The 18,277-nt window shown below is 34.9% G+C and overlaps 2 long non-coding RNA genes across 5 annotated transcripts in view; both read left to right on the top strand.

Annotated features, from left to right (window-relative positions):
• LOC111561886 overlaps positions 1-9,990 on the top strand; it is a 52,718-nt gene extending 42,728 nt beyond the window's left edge. For 2 of the 4 annotated variants that reach the window (XR_002744888.2, XR_006583421.1), the window contains one exon: positions 1,262-2,274. This is a non-coding gene — a long non-coding RNA (uncharacterized LOC111561886). Of the gene's footprint in view, positions 1-1,261; positions 2,276-9,341 lie in introns of those variants that run through there. The other 2 variants (XR_006583422.1, XR_002744887.2) reach the window with 2 other exon arrangements.
• Positions 9,991-15,673: 5,683 nt separating this feature from the next.
• Positions 15,674-17,286, top strand: LOC123379401. The gene is made up of 2 exons (XR_006583783.1): positions 15,674-16,111; positions 16,599-17,286. It is a non-coding gene; the product is annotated as an uncharacterized LOC123379401 (long non-coding RNA).
• Positions 17,287-18,277: the final 991 nt, after the last annotated feature.

Below are 18,277 nucleotides of genomic sequence, written 5' to 3'. Positions count from 1 at the left end.
TCCTTTTATCTGGTAGGTCACATCTGTGTGACGGGCATTTTTAAAAAATATATTGTAAATCACATGAGAATTGAATTCACAAATGTTGTGTTAGAGTGCTAGTACTATGGTATGAATTTGAGCCTGTTAGTTTTCATTCCTGTATCTTAAATTTTATTATTTGCTAAAGATGACATAAATAATAATGGTTCTGATTGTTGAGAATTTGAATAAAATAGCGAATGCTGAGTCACTTGTAAGTTCTTAAATGATATGAAATTGTGGTTATACAGCATATTTCTACAATAGCCCTTGCAGTACGGGCTGTGGATTGTAAAGCACTCCTTATCCTTGTGTGTCTGAAAATGTCTTTTAGGAGTTTTTTTGCTATTTCACCCTATGTTCTGATACAATCTTAAAGCTCTTAAAGGTACAGTGGTGAAACTATGTATTTGGATAGAGCTTAATATAGGTTTCTCATATATGAGGATCAATAAACTCCACAGCAAACCTTAGGGGGAAAAATGTCTTCATTTTACTTACTTTTTTAGGTGATAGGTTAATTGAGTGTCAGATTCTGGGTTGATGGTTCTTTTGTTGATAATTGTTTTTTGTTGTGGGTTTTTCTTCTTTCTTTACCACCCATGTTTTGCTTCACAAAGAATTTACCCATTGATATTTATTTCTTTATCATCTATACCTTGCTTTGTGCTTTCAGTGATCACTTTCAGCCTGAAGTTACATGTCTTCAACTCTGCAAAAATGTCTCAACCATTTTCTTTTCAAACGTTTCTTTTCCTCCTTTTCCCCTACTATTTTCCTCTGGAACTCCTCTCAGAGCTATATTGACACATCTAAACCTACCCTCCATTTCTTGGACTGTTGTCAAATATTTAACGTCTTTATCTCTTAATCCTGCATCCCTGGGAGTTCCTCAGGACTACTCTGCAGTCATTCAGTAGTGTGGTGACTTTCAGTGGTTCTATATTTCCTTTTCAGGGCACCCAATTGCTTCTTGTGTCAATTCTACCTATTTTTATAATTTTCATTCTCTGAACATTGCTGTTATTCATCTTTTTAAGAATCATAAATATATTTCTTATAAAACTGTTTTAGATTGTTTTATTATTAATTGATTTGGAGTGAACTTTTAAAAATGTTGATTTCATTTGCTATCCATTTTAGCATTAGTTTTCTTCACATATTTTGGAATTTTGATTCATATAATAATATGTAACAGGAAGGTTTATGTCACTCATTCTTTGTCGTTATTTCCATGCAGATCCCCAGGCCTCACCAATCGGAACCAGGTCTTGTATTTACAGTTCAAATGTTACATTATGTTAAAAAGTGCCAAAACCGGGGCACCTGGGTTGCTCGGTCGATTAAGCGTCGGACTCTTGGTTTCAGCTGGGATCATGATCTTGAGGTTTGTGACTTCCAGCCCTTCATTGCACTCTGTGCCAACTGTGCAGATCCTGCACAGTTCTCTCTCTCTGCCCCTCCCTTGCTTGTGTGCTCTCTCAAAATAAATAAGCAAACTTTAAAAAAGTGTCAAAATTATTATGTTAGTGATTGATATGAAAAAGTTGCTTTTAGGTAGCACCCCTTCCTTTATTTAGGAAAGTACATTTTGGGAGCTGGATCTTATGATAGATTGGATTATTGTTCTCTGCTCATAACTGCTCCCTGTTGTGGAATTATACAGAAGCACATTTTGCCATGTGACAACAGTACCTCCCACTAGAGTAAATGAAGAATGTTTATCAAAGCAAATAAATGTGGTGACTACCAGGTGAATACATATTTTATTCATCATTATATTTGGTGAAACAACAACAACAACAACAACAAAAGACAAAAAAATTATTCCACTTGAGACAGGTAATATGTATACAAATTTCAGAAATATTGTATTTTGAAATAAGAGAGATTTCTTTATTGTTACAGAAGTTAAAAATAATTAAATATTTTTAAATAATACACGATCAAATTGGCATATACATTCTTGCCAGATTTGTTTCTTCCCAGAGGGTCCATGTATAACTACTTAGTGATTACTATCTCCAACATAAATTGCAGACTTTGAGATACTTAAGAGATTAATCATCCCAACAAAGTTCCAATATTTTTAAAGCAAGAACTTTAAAAAAATTAAATCTTAGCATTCCATATATACAACAGATAAAGATTGTTGTGATTACAATTTGGAGGGATTTTATTTAATTTTATTTTAAAGTACATACATAAAAATAGTTAAAATCTTTGTTCATGGAAAATATTATTCTGCAATTTCATTTTTTTCATAATATTTTTAGGCTTTTCATCAGGATTACGTTCATAAAACTAATTGGGAAGTATTCTAATTTTTCATTTTTTACATTGAATATTTCCATTTTTCTTTTCAGTCTAGGTATGGGTTTATAAATTTTATTGAAGTTTTCAATAATTTAACTTTTTTATTATTTTTTCTTATTATTTGCTATTTTTCTATTTCTTATCTTTATAATTTCATTTCTTATTTTTTTGTAATTTCTTTTCTTGTACTTTAAATTTGACTTTCTGTTCTGTTTCTAGCTTTTTGATGTGAAGAATTTGATACTTAATATTAGACGTCTTTTCTCTATTCATATTTTAGCACTGATATTTTCATATTGTTGAATATGCTCACTATTATAACAGCATTTCCTAATAAACTGGAAAATATCTTTTTGAAGATATACCTTGTATGTTTTAATTTAAAATTTGAAGAATTTTATATAGTATATAATTCAACTTTCCTTGATGCATTGTAGAATAAACATTACTATCACAATAAATAATAGAATTAATGTTATTCCTATTTGGGTTATATTTTAAAAATCAAAAACCATGTCCAAATTAATATTTGTACCTTTATGTATCATTATTCCTAAGGTCTAAGTCTGCAGGATATGATCACAAAGTCCTAACTTTGATATAAAAGAATGCTTTGGATATCCTGATAATACTGCTAAGTATTCCTTTGAAATATAGTAAAAATAAATCCAGATCAAGAATTAAAATTATTCTTAAAAGTTATGTTACCTCTTTTGTTGTTCAATATGTTTACATTCCATCTCCTTCCCTGCCTCAACCCACTTCACCTACTGCAGTCCTATGAATCCACTGTTTCTGAATCAAAGAACATAGTGTTGGCTAAGAAGGAAAGTATTTTCTCATAATGTAATTCAGAAGTTTAGAAGCTTCCATATGTCCTGAAATATTGCAAAGGATAAGAGTAAAAAAAAATGAGTTTTCAGTTTAGACAATTCAACTGAGATCAAATTAACAAGTAATATTTTAAAAATAATAATTAAAACTGTTTTTCTCCCATGGCAGCAGGTTTATATTGCTCTGCTCAAGTTATAAAATAAGTGATTTGGACAGAGAAAAGATCACTTGCCTCAGATGACACCTTTTTTAGTTAATTCTTGAGCAAATTCACCATTGTCAAGCTTATACAAGTTTTAAAATAAGATTTTGAACAATCATTATTATACAAGATGATATTTAGCATTTTTTCATCCAGTAACGTTTCAGATCCATTTATATTCTTCCTTGAATAATGGGCTGCATGTTGTTAACATAATGACATTCTATTTTGTTTCATTGGCAAGAAGCCCTATCTGACTTCAAACTTACACAAATAGACAGAGAGCCTTTTTATTATTTACTGTAAGAGAATTCGGAAAATATGTTATAAAATTAACAACCACATGAAAAACAATAACTTCATTGATTATATTCTTAGAAACAAAAGAATATTTTATAATTAAGAATATTAAGAATTTAAGTTCAAAAGGGTAACCATTTTTTTAATCCTGTGCTATCCAGCTGCTTATAATTTCCATGGATTTATGTTAATCATGAAAATAAAGAATGTGTCAAGAATGTATTATGTTTTCTGTGAAGCTACTTAAAAGATTTTTTTATTTCTGTAAGACTGTTTCATTTACTAGGAATTAGAGAAGTATGGAAAAGGACAAAAATTAAGATATAAAAATAAACACTGTATTTTTCATTAATGATAAATATGTATATCAACATTCCATATTCATAAAATGATAATTAATGTTTAATGAGTGCCTACCAGGTGCCGGATACTGTGCTAAGACCTCTGTATGCCTTACCACTTTCAATGTGGGCCACATAGCAACACAAGGTGTACTCTCTGTGGGCACTGAGTATTGAAGAAGTGAGGTAATTTGCACAGTTTACCCAATGGTGAATAAGGATTCACTGCACCCAGATCTGTCTGGGGAACCCGAACTGTTAATCATGTCACCTGTCATTGCTAACTCTCTTGAGTTTCATATGCCGAAAAATAAGAATTTAGAGCTGAGTCAAGTCACCTTTACCAATTAGGAAACACAGAATCAGAATCATGCACATTATTAGTTTTGATCACCTTTTCCTATGCTGTGTACTTATTTTTTATGTTTTTATGTTGTGTACGTTAAATTTCTTTTTAATGTTTACTTATTTTTGAGAGAGGCAGAGAGAGCGAGAGGGGGAGGGGCAGACAGAGAGGGAGAGAGGATCTGAAGCAGTCTCCCTCTGACAGCAGAGAGCCACATGTGGAGTGCAAATCCATTAACCACGAGATCGTGACCTGAGAGGAGGTCAGACACTTAACCCACCCAGCCACCCAGGCACCCCTGCTGCTTACTTTTAAGCATTTGTCGCTAACACAGTATATACAAAATATCATACCTATAAGCATTTTGAGAAGCTATTTTCCCTTTCTTTTATCTTCGCATCAACCACAGCACCTGGCAAAGAAAAACATTTTTCTGAACCAAACTATCGGAGTATAAATTTTAAAAAATATACTAGATGTTTCCACAGTTGTAAAAGTGGCTTAACACCATAAGAAAGTCACAATTAACTTTAAACTTTGGGAAAAATTCATTGAATTACATAAAATGTGAAATCACGTATACATTAAATCAAGGGATTCCAAAGATATACAATTTATTTTATATATATACCATGCTTCAGAACCTGGGTATAGCGCACATACGGCCCATCATTTTACTTCAAGTCTGAATATATGCAAGTGATATCCTCTTCTACTGAAAGACAAGTTAATAAGTATTCACTGAATGACTAAAGTGGTTCGATGTATCTGTTCTTAACATGTATAAAACAACCTGTATAAAATTGTAATTTTCAAAGAGAGATACCTGTACCCTTCCTGTGGACTCTCAGTTGGACTATATGTCAGTTTCTGGAATAGGTCAGATTATCTCACAGAACAGTATATGGAATAAACTGAATACAGTTAAAAACAAAAGTGCTTAAGAACAGTCATACTGACTAGCAGAGCATGAGGGTGTTACGCAATAATAATCACTGATGTTTACTCACTGATCAACATATGTTGGGTACTAATATATGTCCTTTGGAGACTGCCTTATTTGAGCACCACAGGGGATTCTATGATAAGTAAATTACAGTCTCCATGTTTGCCAGTGTGAGAAAGAGAAATTTAGAGACATTAAATGACACGCCAGAGTCACACAATTAAGAAACAATAGTTAGGAATTGGCCTATACTATCCATCTCTAGCATCGTACCCTTAACCCTAAAATATAAAATATTGTCTACAATCAAGAGTATTAATAAAACATTATTTAAATTCAAAGATTAGAATATATTACATCTAAGCAGTTTGGTAAATATCCGAAAAGAATCCGGGAGTATTGGAATCCAGGAGACTGGCCCTTGCCTCAGCTCTGAACAAATCAGCTATGTTCTGCAGGTAACTCATTTCAATTTTGTCTGCCTCAGTTTGTCACTTTGCGTATCAAGAAGGCTGGACAAGATGCACATAAAATCATCTTCCTCTTAATGCTTGCAAACATCCAACTACATCATGGGTTGTTTTGCCTTGTATCTGACTCTGCCACCAAGTTTCTCCTCTACTCCCTGGGCACAGCAATATTTACATCAACAAGTGTAACATCCCTCATTGTACTAATTGGACTCCTAACTCTTGGTACCTGAAATGAACACAACTGGATCATTGAAGACTGTACCAAAGAAGACAAAAATATAAACATGTTAACTTAGAATTGGGATTTTGGATTTGAGTCGACCCAGGTGCTAAGCTTCAGGGTGGTGAAAAGACCTATTTGTAGGAAAAATCTTTTGGGAGCTATAATTTTATGAAATGAAAATTTCTAAATATATTAAACTATAGGTTTTTTAAAATCATGCAGTAGATAAAGTTTAAAAATTTCCTAGGTAATATTTTACACATAATACTAAACAATACTGAAAGTTAAAATATGACACTAAGTTTTAGCAATTCACCAAAACCAAGTTACATAAACGAATCAGAGATTTTTTTATGGTCTGTAATTTGGAAACAACAACAACAAATATTTTCTATTTTGATTTATAAACAATTTATTCTCTAAATAAGACTTTCCAAATGTTGGGAGTGTAAGCAGTATTCACACAGATGAATAGAAGCTATTATGGTATGGAATACACTTTATTTGCTTACTCTCTTTTTTTAATTTTTTTAAATGTTTATTTATTTTTGAGACAGAGAGAGACAGAGCATGAATGGGGGAGGGTCAGAGAGAGAGGGAGACACAGAATCGGAAGCAGGTTCCAGGCTCTGAGCTGTCAGCACAGAGCCCTACGTGGGGCTCAAACTCATGGACCGGTGAGATCATGACCTGAGCTGAAGTCGGACACTTAACCCACTGAGCCACCCAGGCGCCCCTATTTGCTTACTCCTTGATGCCAATCTACTCTTATCATCCTTTCAGAGATCTTTGCTAAATATATACTTGTAAATTTTATGGAATAAACTTGTTTAATACATCCAGCTGGGTGTCCTCCTTCTGGCTCATGCCGGGAAACAGCGTGGCCACTCAGCTCAAAAAATGCTTGAGGCCCATATGTGGCTTGTCAACATCACGCTCCACCATGGGGCTTGGTAGCAAGAGGCTAGTGGCCCGTTACCTGCTGCCAGCAAATGCCTATGGCTGTGTGCAAGGATCCAGAATACTCTGGCTTGTTCTCTTGTGAAAGCAATATCAGAGTTGTCCGTCATCTCAGGCACCCGCTCCTGAGAGCAAGAAGAAAGGAATTATTTTCTTTTAGGTTTTACCTGAATACTGTGAGACTAAAGTATCCTAAGTCATTTAGGAGTTGTTCTTATTGAACCAATCAAGCCTCACCTAACAGTCAGTGACCACACCCAGCATCGTCTCCTAATCTCCTGTGCGCTTATCCCCAAAATATTCTGTTTTGTCTCCTTCATCCAATAATTATTATTTCCCTATTCTCAGGTAGGTCTGTTCCATGTGTCCTCTTTAACTGTTATGGAATTATTTTTAAGAGAAAAAATGGAGAAGTCATTAAACTGTATTGAGATATATGGCTGATTTTCATTTAAAAAAATGTAGAGTTAAATCCCTACCCTAAAATAAAAATCAATTGCAATTAAGTTAAAATTAAAGATCTAAACTATATATACGTGTATACACACACACACACACACATACACACACACAAATATGTATATACATAAAATATTAACTGCAGAACTGAGGGATATAATCATAATTTTGAGATATATGATTGGAATTAATATCAGATAACATTCAAAATGCAAATTCTAAGAAATAAGGTGGGGTGCCTGCATAGCTCAGTCCACTGAGCATCGTACTTGATTTTGGCTCAGATCACGATCACAGGGTCGTGGGATTGGGCCACACATGGCACTCCACACTGTGCTTGGAAGCTGTTAAGATTCTCTCTCCCCCTCTACTTCTCTCCCCACTTGTGCTCTCTCTCTCTCAAAAAAAAAGGAGAAAAGAAAAAAATAGATATATTAGCTTGAATTTTAAAAAATACATGAATATATATATTATAAAACAATTTAAAAGATCAGTGAAAAGGCTGTGTAAATATTTTTAATACATATAATAAAGGGCTAGAATGTAGAATGCATTTTCAAAGATCTAAAATTTTACTTTTAAAGATAAAAAAAACTCAATGTAATGGAGCCAAATTATGAATAGGCAAATCACAATATATAAAGTAGTGATTAAAGTATGACTAATTATCATTTAGAAGATGCTCCATCTCCCTAATAATCAGGAAAATGTTTGTTGAAACAATTTAGAAGATAAAAATAAAAAAATAAAAAAATTACAATTTTTCATTCATATTGACAAAATTTAAAGAAAAAGACTGATCATGTCAACTGTTAGTACAGATGTCCAAGAAATGGCTTCTTTCCAATAATGTTAGAAGGAACAGAAATTGACTGGTTTTTAATACAAAAACTTGATTAAAAAAATACATGTTGAAGGGATGCCTGGGTGGCACAATAGGTCAAGCCTCCGACTTAGGCTCAGGTCATGATCTCATACTTTGTGAGTTTGAGCCCGTGTCTGGCTCTGTGCTGACGGCTCGGAGCCTGGAGCGGCGTCTGCTTTTTCTGTGTTTGGATTCTCTGTCTCTGCTCCTTCCCTGCTCATGCTCTGTCTCCATCTCTCTCAAAAATAAATAAGCATTGGGACGCCTGGGTGGCGCAGATGGTTAAGCGTCCGACTTCAGCCAGGTCACGATCTCGCGGTCCGTGAGTTCGAGCCCCGCGTCGGGCTCTGGGCTGATGGCTCAGAGCCTGGAGCCTGTTTCCGATTCTGTGTCTCCCTCTCTCTCTGACCCTCCCCCGTTCATGCTCTGTCTCTCTCTGTCCCAAAAATAAATAAACGTTGAAAAAAAATTTTTTTTTAAATTAAAAAAAAAATAAATAAGCATTAAAAAATATTTTTAAATTAAAAAATGCTTTAAAAATATATGTTGAAAACATGAATTACCTACAATGTAAATTGCTTGATTTGAGAGTCTAGCTCTTAAATTTCTTGACCATTATCTGCAGCTAGTATTGTTTTTACACACACAGAGTGGATTGAATTATTAACTCATTTATTCAATTATTTACCCACACTTCTGGACTGAATTATTACTCAAAAAACATATTTCCTTATTCCATTTAGATGGCAATGAAAATGTCGTTCTGGATAATATAGCATATTGATAGTTATCCTTGTGATTTTCTTCTTCCTAAAGCAAAATTGAAACATTTGAAATATATATGCTGATTGGCTTAGAAATCAACTCCAAAGACAAAGATCTAGTTTAAACCATTCCTGAAATAACTGTTAAAGTAGTCTCAGTTATAACGTATTCTTCTTTTCCTAACTAGTCTCCTTCAATTTGTATGACTACCAATATGTACTTTTATCGCTCCCATGTTTATGTCAACAAATTTATTATATATTTAGTATGTGTTCTATACATTGCTACAGATTTTGGAGAAAGAAAAAATAAACATCACAAGGTTTATCCTCAAAAAACTGGCTGGAGAAGCAGACACGCATACTACCAACAGCAAGGATACGAGGGCAAAAGTGGTAGACATTGTAAGAGGTAAAGCAAAGTTCAGTGGAGAGAGGTAAGAAGAAAACCTAAAGCCAAATCTGGTGGACTGAAAAAATTCCCTCAAGGAGTCACCATCTAATGCACATTATGTAAGACTGATACTTAAATATTTATTGTCTGTAAAATCGTATGATCTCTTTTTTTTTTTTTACAAATGTGTCCCTTAAAATGATTCAAGTAACCAGATATTTAAAAAGTATCTAGTAAATCCTTTTGTAAATCCCTAGAGGAGCTTCTGATTGAATGGAATTCTTTCGTGATCCCATGATGAGGTGAATAATTGTTTTCTGATATTCTTTTCTAGAAATCCAGATTCCCAAATATTAGAGAATGAAATTAAGATGGGCACATGTACCTATACATTAATCAATTTGACATTGAGTGGTATTACTGAAGGTTTTGATGAGAAACTTAAAAACACACTTTTGAAAATTAAAGAAAACTTGTAAAAGTTATTGTGACATTTCATACTTTGTGTATGCATTACAGCATCATAGTAACTATGAAAAATTCAAAGTTTACATAAAGGATGAATTATTATTATTTTTAATGTATCTTTTTCATTATTTATTTATTTAAATGCATTTTTAAATTTTTATTTATTTATTTTGAGAAAGAGAGAGCACAAGTGGGGAGGAACAGAGAGAGGGAGATAGAAAGAGAGAGGGAGGGAGAGAGAGAATCCCAAGCAGGCTCTGCACTGTCAGCACAAAGCCTGATGCGGGGCTTGAAGTAATGAAAAGGGAGATCCTGACCTGAGCTGCAATCAAGAGTTGGAAGCTTAACTGACCAACCTACCCAGGCACGCCTTTTTTGTTATTTAGATTTGTTGACAACTTTCCCTAGTTTGTTGCTAAATCTCCTTTTTTAAAAACTTTTTAAATATTTTAAGTTTTTTATTTTATTTTTTTATTTGAGAGAGATAGAGACCATGACAGAGGGGAAGGGGAAGAGAGAAGGAGAGAGAGAATCCCAACCAGGCTGTGAAGTGGGGCTGTGAGGGCTCAAACCCACAAAACCCATGACCTGAGTAGAAACCAAGAGTCGGATGCTCAAACAACTGAGCCACCCAGGCATCCCTGCTAAATCTTTATAAATAAGTCACTGACACCTAAGAAAAACAAATTTTTCATTTAACTGCACATGTTCTGTGCCTTTTCCTCTCTCTGGCCCTTCAAAATGTCCCAGGTCCCTTAATGTCTTTCCTTTTTGTCATTTTCAACTACTGCCCTGCTGCGCTTCAAAATGTATATACACCACTCCACACCTGCCACAGACACTGTATGACCATGCTCACATGAGAAAATATTGAGGTTTATTTTCTGTTTTCTATTTTGAGCCTTGAAAAAAAGTCTGGGCTACAAGTTACCTGGTTGGGAAGGGACAGCATGATCTCCTAGCTGAGGGATGACAGAAGTATGACAGTATAGTGATAGAAAGTGGCACAGAAGAAGGATCAAAGGACAGGGACAATGGACTAGTATTCTGGCATCCATGAGAGGAAGGAAAATGGAGGACTGGAAGCTCTCTGTCTATAGAATGCTCCCTCTGCCTTTCTGCTCAGTGAACCTTTTACTTGTCCTTTAAATCTCAATACAATTGCTCCACCCTTTGCAAAGTCCTCCCGATTGTCTCAGAAGTGAGTAAGCACTATTTACTCTATTTAATTTTACAATAATTTCTAAAAAGCTAATATCTTGTTGTTTTGTGTTATTAGCATTAAAAAATATGATTTGGGGGCTCGTGGGTGGCTCAGTCAGTTAAGCATCTGACTTCAGCTCGGTTCGTGAGTTAGAGCCCCCCATCGGGCCTCTGTGCTGACAGCTCAGAGCCTGGAACCTGCTTCAGATTCTGTGTCTCCTTCTCTCTCTGCCCCTCCCCTGCTCACCCCTGACTCTCTCTCTCTCAAAAATAAATAAACATTAAAAAGAAATTCTTTTTAACAATATGATTTTCTTAGCAAGAGAATTCAGCCCTGCCCCTAAAAGAGAGAGTGCTTTCTTTTAAGCTTCTGGAGTTCTAGCCTGGATGCTCCTAAGTTGAGGAAATATTTCTCAAGGAAGACAGCAGTCAGGCTACTTTCCAAAAATTTTATTTATTTAAATTCAAGTTAGTTAACATACAATGGTTTCAGGCATAGAACCCAGTGATTCATCACTTACATATAACACCCAGCGCTCCTCCCAAGTGCCGTCCTTAATGCCCATCCCCCATTCAACCCATCTCCCCACCCACCTCCCCTCCAGCAATCCTGTTTGTTTTCTGTATTTAAGAGTCTCTTATGGTTTGCCTCCCTCTCTATTTTTATCTTATTTTTCCTTCCCTTCCCCTATGTTCATCTGTTTTGTTTCTTAAATTCCACACATGAGTGAAATCATGTGATATTTGTCTTTTCTCTGATTATTTCGCTTAGCATAATACCCTCTAGTTCCATCCACATCACTGCAAATGGCAAGATTTCTTTCTTTTTTGATCACTAATACTCTATTGTGCATCACAGCTTCTTTATCCATTCATCAGTTGATGGATGTTTGGGCCCTTTCCATACTTTGGCTATTGTTGATAGTGCAGCTATAAACATTAGGGTGTATGTGTCCCTTCAAATCAGCATTTTTGTATCCTTTGGATAAATACCTTTTCGTGCAATTGCTAGGTCGTACGGTAGTTCTAATTTTAATTTTTTGAGGAACCTCCATACTGTTTCCCAGAGTGGCTGCACCAGTTTGCATTCCCATCAGCAGTGCAAAAATGTTCCCTTTTCTCTGCATCCTCACCAACATCTGCTGTTTCCTGAGTTGTTAATTTTAGCCATTTTGATAGGTGTGAGGTGGTATCTCATTGTAGGTTTGATTTGTTTTTCTCTGATAATGAGTGGTGTTGAGCATCTTTAATGTGTCTCTTAGCTATCTGGATGTCTTCTTTGGAGGAGTGTCTATTCATGTCCTCTGCCCATTTCTTCACTGGATTATTTGGGGTTTTTTGGGTGTTGAGTTTGATATCAGATAAGGAGTTAGTATCCAAAATCTATAAAGAACTCATCAAGCTACTTTTTAACTTTCACTGAGTGGAGTATGCAGGTGGAGGTCTAATACAAAATTGCTTGAGGCCATAAAAAATATTAGAGAGGAGGAAGATGGAGAATGGAGTGAGTAGACAAAAACAGAGAGATAATGAGCCCAGAAAATAAAACAGAACCCTCAGATTTTAAAGAAATGATTCCAGATATAGAAAAAGAAAATGTATTACCTACCAAAGTACTTCCAAAGTTGCAGTTGCTTTGGTGATGATGATGAAAAGGTTGACACATGATAATGTATTGAGCCCAGCCTCTAAGTAGTGGTGGGTAAAATACCAGCTTTCCATGTGGGCATTACAACTGTACTGGTTTATTTGTAAACTATCCCCCTGAATGTAAGCCAATTAAATTAAGCACATGTGCTTTTTCATCTTGATAGTTCCAGCAACAGGGTATACATACTATTTGTGCAATAAATAGTGGTTGGACGGATAAAAAGGCACAGAATGAGAGATTGAGTGAGTTAGGCTGAGTTCTGGTACTAATGCAGCCATTAGACAAGCCAATGATGACTCTAGTGTATCTGTCCTGTTGTCCCAGGACAACGAAATACCAGGACCAAGAAATAGCCTCTAGCAACTAAGTCTTCATTTCTTTTGCTTAGTAACAGAAAGAAAGAAGGAAGGAAAGAAGGAAAAAGAAAGAAAGAAGAAAGAAAGACCCGGGCATTTTCCCTCTATTATCTGTCCCCTGGCATATTCCTTTAGGAAAATGAAGGGCATAAATTCCTATCATGCCTGTGCATAGGAAAAGCTCATATTCCTAGGACAAAAAAATAGAAAGTCTGCCTTTTGTGTGTGTTATGATTATGTTATGATCTGTTGTATCAGTATTCCAAAATCTAGAACTAACATGCAGAAGGTTTTTGGTGTTTTGCCATTAAAAACTCAGAATAAAAGTTACATATTATAGTAAGATTTTAAAAGTCAATTTCAAGTTTTAAGTATAGTAAGCCTTGGAAATTTTTACTCTAAAATCACCCTAGGATATTAAAAAAATATATATTCAATATCTATATTTCTGGGGTTTTTAAAATTTTTAAGTTTATTTATTTATTTTGAGAGAGAGTGAGCACAAGTGCGGGAGGAGCAGAGAGAAGGAGAGACAGAATCTAAGCAGGGTCCATGCCATCAGCGCACAGTCTGATGCAGGGCTTGAACTCACAAGCCAAGAGATCATGACCTGAGCTGAGATCAAGAGTCAGATGCTTAACTGACTGTGCCACCCGGGTGCCCCAATATCTATATTTCAAAGCATCACTGTGATTGGGTAAAACAGAGGGATATTTTTTTAAAATACCAATACATAGATATTAAAAAATGAAAAAAATTCTAATGAATAAAGAAGATTTATTATAATGTTTACTGCAGAGGTTAGGCTCTGAGATGTTAGGATTTCCTTTTCATTTCTTAAGAATGGGTCAACCATTATTAGCCTGTTAAAAGGAGGGAGATGGAGAAACTGTTCCTTGAATTTAATAGAAGAGAAAAATAGTCAATGTTTTAAAATGTTTAATTTTAACAGAAGAGAAAAATAGTCAGTGTTCTATGCATTAGAAAATGAGGATGAATTTTAATGTGTATTGGTTAAAACAGATTAATTTATCTGTGTTTTTTTAATACTATTCAGCAGATTAACATGCTTGCATATTTGAAATACCAGAGGAATGCATTTAACTACAGAGTGCAGATCAAAGAAAAATATTGTTTACATAGTGGGATATGAGATTACTTCTATAAGTGGAAAGCCTCAAGATATCTTTCAACTAACCCAATGTTAGCAGATTTCTTAAATTGTAATGCTTCAGGCCAGTACATACATGCTTTATTCCAAATTATTCAAGTTCAGCCATAGCAGTCCTGATCAATAAGTCCTTTAGACTTATTACCTGCACATTCTGTTAACATTCATAGTCTGACATTTAAGAAATTAAGATATTTATTAGGTTTTCAGTTTTTATCGAATAATTCAAGAAGGTTCTAGTAGGTGGTTAGCAAAGAATTCCTGCAAAAATGGAATTCTTAAATGACTGCTTTTTCATCTTAGCCTCATACCCATCTACAATCATTCTTACTTAGAGGTAAATGACAGAATTTGTTAAATAGTACAGATTTACATCTCACAACAAGTAAAAGTTTTTTTAATGTAACTTTCCTACAATTTGTCAGATACCCTACATATAGCCTGAGAGTCCATGAGGATAAGTCACTGAGTAAATATTATGTCTATACATGTGTTTCTCATGAATACTGCCATGTTTCCCCCATGAGAACACAGGATGAGGATCTTCTCACGATGTACTGGGGGCCAGTGCAGCACCAGCCCTAATTTGTCAGTTCCATCTCTTTGCCACAGTTGCTCCCCCATATTAATAAGTCTTCAAATAAGAAGAGTCTTTCTAGTTTCCATTGCCTGGAAGGAGCCCAGATACATGGTGTAGAATCCAAGTTAACCTTTGAAAAGATTGACTGCTTAAGATATGAAATCTTTAATCTAATAAACCACTTTAGGGTTGCCTGGGTGGCTCAGTTGGTTAAACTCAGACTCTTGATATTGGTGAAGGTCATGATCTCATGTTTAGTGAGGTGGAGCTCAGCATCGGGCCCCTTGATGACAGCATGGAGCCTGCTTGATATTCTCTCTCCCTTTCTCTCTGCCTCTCTCTCTCTCTCTCTTTCTCAAAATAAATAAATAAAATTTAAGAAATTAAAAAAAAAACACTTAGCTCACTCTGAACTGCTTGAAATGTTCCAGAACAAAGAACTGTTCACCTCAAAATTAAGGTCTTAATTTTAGCAATAGGTTTTACATGACATTGTATAGGCCGCTAAATATAAAGCCAAGCACACTCTCAGGTATTTCTCTTTTTAAAACAATTTTTTAAAGTTTATTTATTTTGAGAGAGACAGAGGCAGTGCAAGTGTCAGAGGGGCAGAGAGAGAGAGAGGAAGACAGAGGATTCCAAGCAGGCTCCTTGCTGCCAGCACAGAACCCTATGTGGGGCTTGAACTCACAAAACCGTGAGATCATGACCGGAGCTGAAATCAAGAGTCAGATGTTTAACAGACTGAGCCACCCAGGCACCCCACAGGTATTTCTTATTTTGTTCCAGATGGAAGCTTATTTTGTATTTTGAGTTCTTCGTTAAAATTTTATGGTTTCTTTATTTTTTTAACCTCTGCATTAAACTGTCTACCTGGCACATAGTAGGAACTAAAATCATGATACATAAATTAAATCTGAACATGCTTTGTGCTGCTCTTTTGTGAAATCCTTGGAGAAAGCCATGCTTTCTTGAAGCATTAGTGCAGGTAACTTGAAAGGTTACAGTTGAAATAATGTTTTTAAAGAAAACATCCAGCCATTTAGCATGGGTCAAAATACTCTTTGTCAGTCAGATGGGACTCTCACTGGAATTCTCTGTCCACATGACTACACCAAAATCCAGGCTCACGGGGTGGACGACCAACTAAGATTCGCCTTGCCTCAAAAGAAAAGAAAATATCTTTTACTTGCAGGACAAGTCATAACGTCTACTCCCATGAAGAACTAATTGCCTATGTAAGTAAGATGAGCATTGAAAATATTATCTTGATAGAAATGTTTCAGTAAAATATAATTTATATCTGCTGACCATGATGCAGGTTCTCAGCAGGAGTAGTTGCTACACAAAGTGCGCCAAACAGGAGTGAGGGGTTAAGTGGTCATGTCCACTTAGCCCCCTGTAAGGAAACAAATCACCCAAAGGACTGTTAACCCTCCCCACCCTATAAAGCGAGTGAAAATGTAATTGTATTTAGTAGATTCACTGCATAATTTATTGCAGATAAATTGAATATATACTGCAGAAAAAATTATATATATGTAGACTCCCCCAGCTTCCTTTATGATTTTATGTTACTGGAAAATACCACAGGGCAAAGTGGAGATGAAGTCAGAAAATGTATTAGTCACAGCTTCTCTCTCTCTCTCTCTCTCTCTCTCTCTCTCTCTCTCTCTCTCCTTTTTCTCTCCTTCCTTGCTTTAACCAATTTTTTTTTTGTCACAGATGTTACTAATGATGCAGAAATGGCTGGAACCAATGTGGAAAATATTTCACAAAAGAAACACTCTCCTTTTAGTTTTATTGCCAGGTATAATTGATTCCATACAGTCTGGCCATCATTCTTGTTGATTCTGTTTCTTCTAGCACAGAAATATATACTCTTGCATTGATATTTGATGTTTTAGTTCTTCTCACCAGTTAATATGACATCAACTCTTTGAAGGAGGGGGGAGGTAAAGAGTTTGGTTTACCTAAATGTTCAGAAACATAAAAATTACATTTAAAAAAGGATATTTTAAGTGCTTTCGTTATTTTGCTTTATTTTTACATGTATTTATATTGTAAGTCATTTTTCAATGACCAAACATGATCTGACTTTTAAAGTATAGTTTAAAGTATATCTTGATAATTAACAGGCTACTAATTGTTCAGATGGTCTTTTAAAAAATGTATACTTACAGGACATTTACATCAAAGTCCCCTTAAAACTAATATTTCACCTGATAAACTTTCCCTAAATACCTGACCTTTAGATTACAAAGTGTTTTACAACTAACTTGATACTTAAACAAAACTCTAGCAATTATGTCTACTCCCTGAATGTTCTCATGCAATAGGTTTTTTTTCCTCATGAGTCATACATCTGGGAATCTTACTGAAAAATAAATTAATCAAACTTTCTAAACGGTTATTGTGACATTTTTATGGTGCTGTGTGTTTTGATTAGGTTGAAACCAAGAAAGAAATTGTAAAAGATAAACTATCTGGTATACGTCCCTGTTTGTTTATTCACTGTGAATAAGATGTGCAGGGCAAGGCCACCATGCTTCCTACAGATACTTGAAAGACAGACTTAAGTGATCAAAGAGATTTTTTTCTTCTTTATATTATCTCATTCATAAATGATGTAGGTCATACTTGAAGAGATATTAAGAATATGGGATGGGATGATGTTCAAAGCATCCCTCCCACTCCCCAAAGTATCTTTATTTTTCTTCCCATTATTCCAGAATGTTAATTAAAAAAGAACTTCAAAACACATAGAAACATTGGCAGAAATGTCACATATCAACACGAATAGGATACTTCGTTTTAAATCAGCATCTTTTTAGACTGGTATGTTAAGGTCTGCTCATCTTTCACTGTTCCTGAGAAGTCAATGCAAAAGATAATTAAATACAAATTACATTTCTCTGTATCTGAGTAGAATGCTTTTATCTTATTTCATCTTAATTTCTCTCCAGCAGTGGAACACCTCAAGACTGGGGACAAAAGACCTTGCCATTGGCCCAGAACATTACTGAATTTGTCCATAAATGAAGCACAAAAAAGAGTAGATAACACAGCAAATAGATTTTAAAATAATGCTGGCAATTTGGCAGAAACAAAAGATATAAAATGTATAGTTTTATGTTTTAGAAGCACCTAGTAAATAGATTGTGTTCAGAGTAACTCAGTGCTTCCTACTATTAGTTAAATGGAGATGGACATCTAGCATATATTGAAAGAGATTATTGTAATAACACCTTCACTTTGAATCAATGTAAATGATGACTTTAAATGCAAAGTAACTATAAATGCTAGTAACTAAAAATTAAGAGAGTACGTTAGTGATGTACTCAATGAGTTTTAAGGCGTAATACAGTTAAGTGTCTGATGTTCACCATAGCAAAGTTCAAAGT

Source organism: Felis catus, chromosome C1 (assembly GCF_018350175.1).
Source record: "Felis catus isolate Fca126 chromosome C1, F.catus_Fca126_mat1.0, whole genome shotgun sequence".
NCBI classification, from domain to species: Eukaryota; Metazoa; Chordata; class Mammalia; order Carnivora; family Felidae; genus Felis; species Felis catus.
Note: the sequence above shows the minus strand (reverse complement) of the source record. Positions and strands in the feature narration are given on the sequence as shown.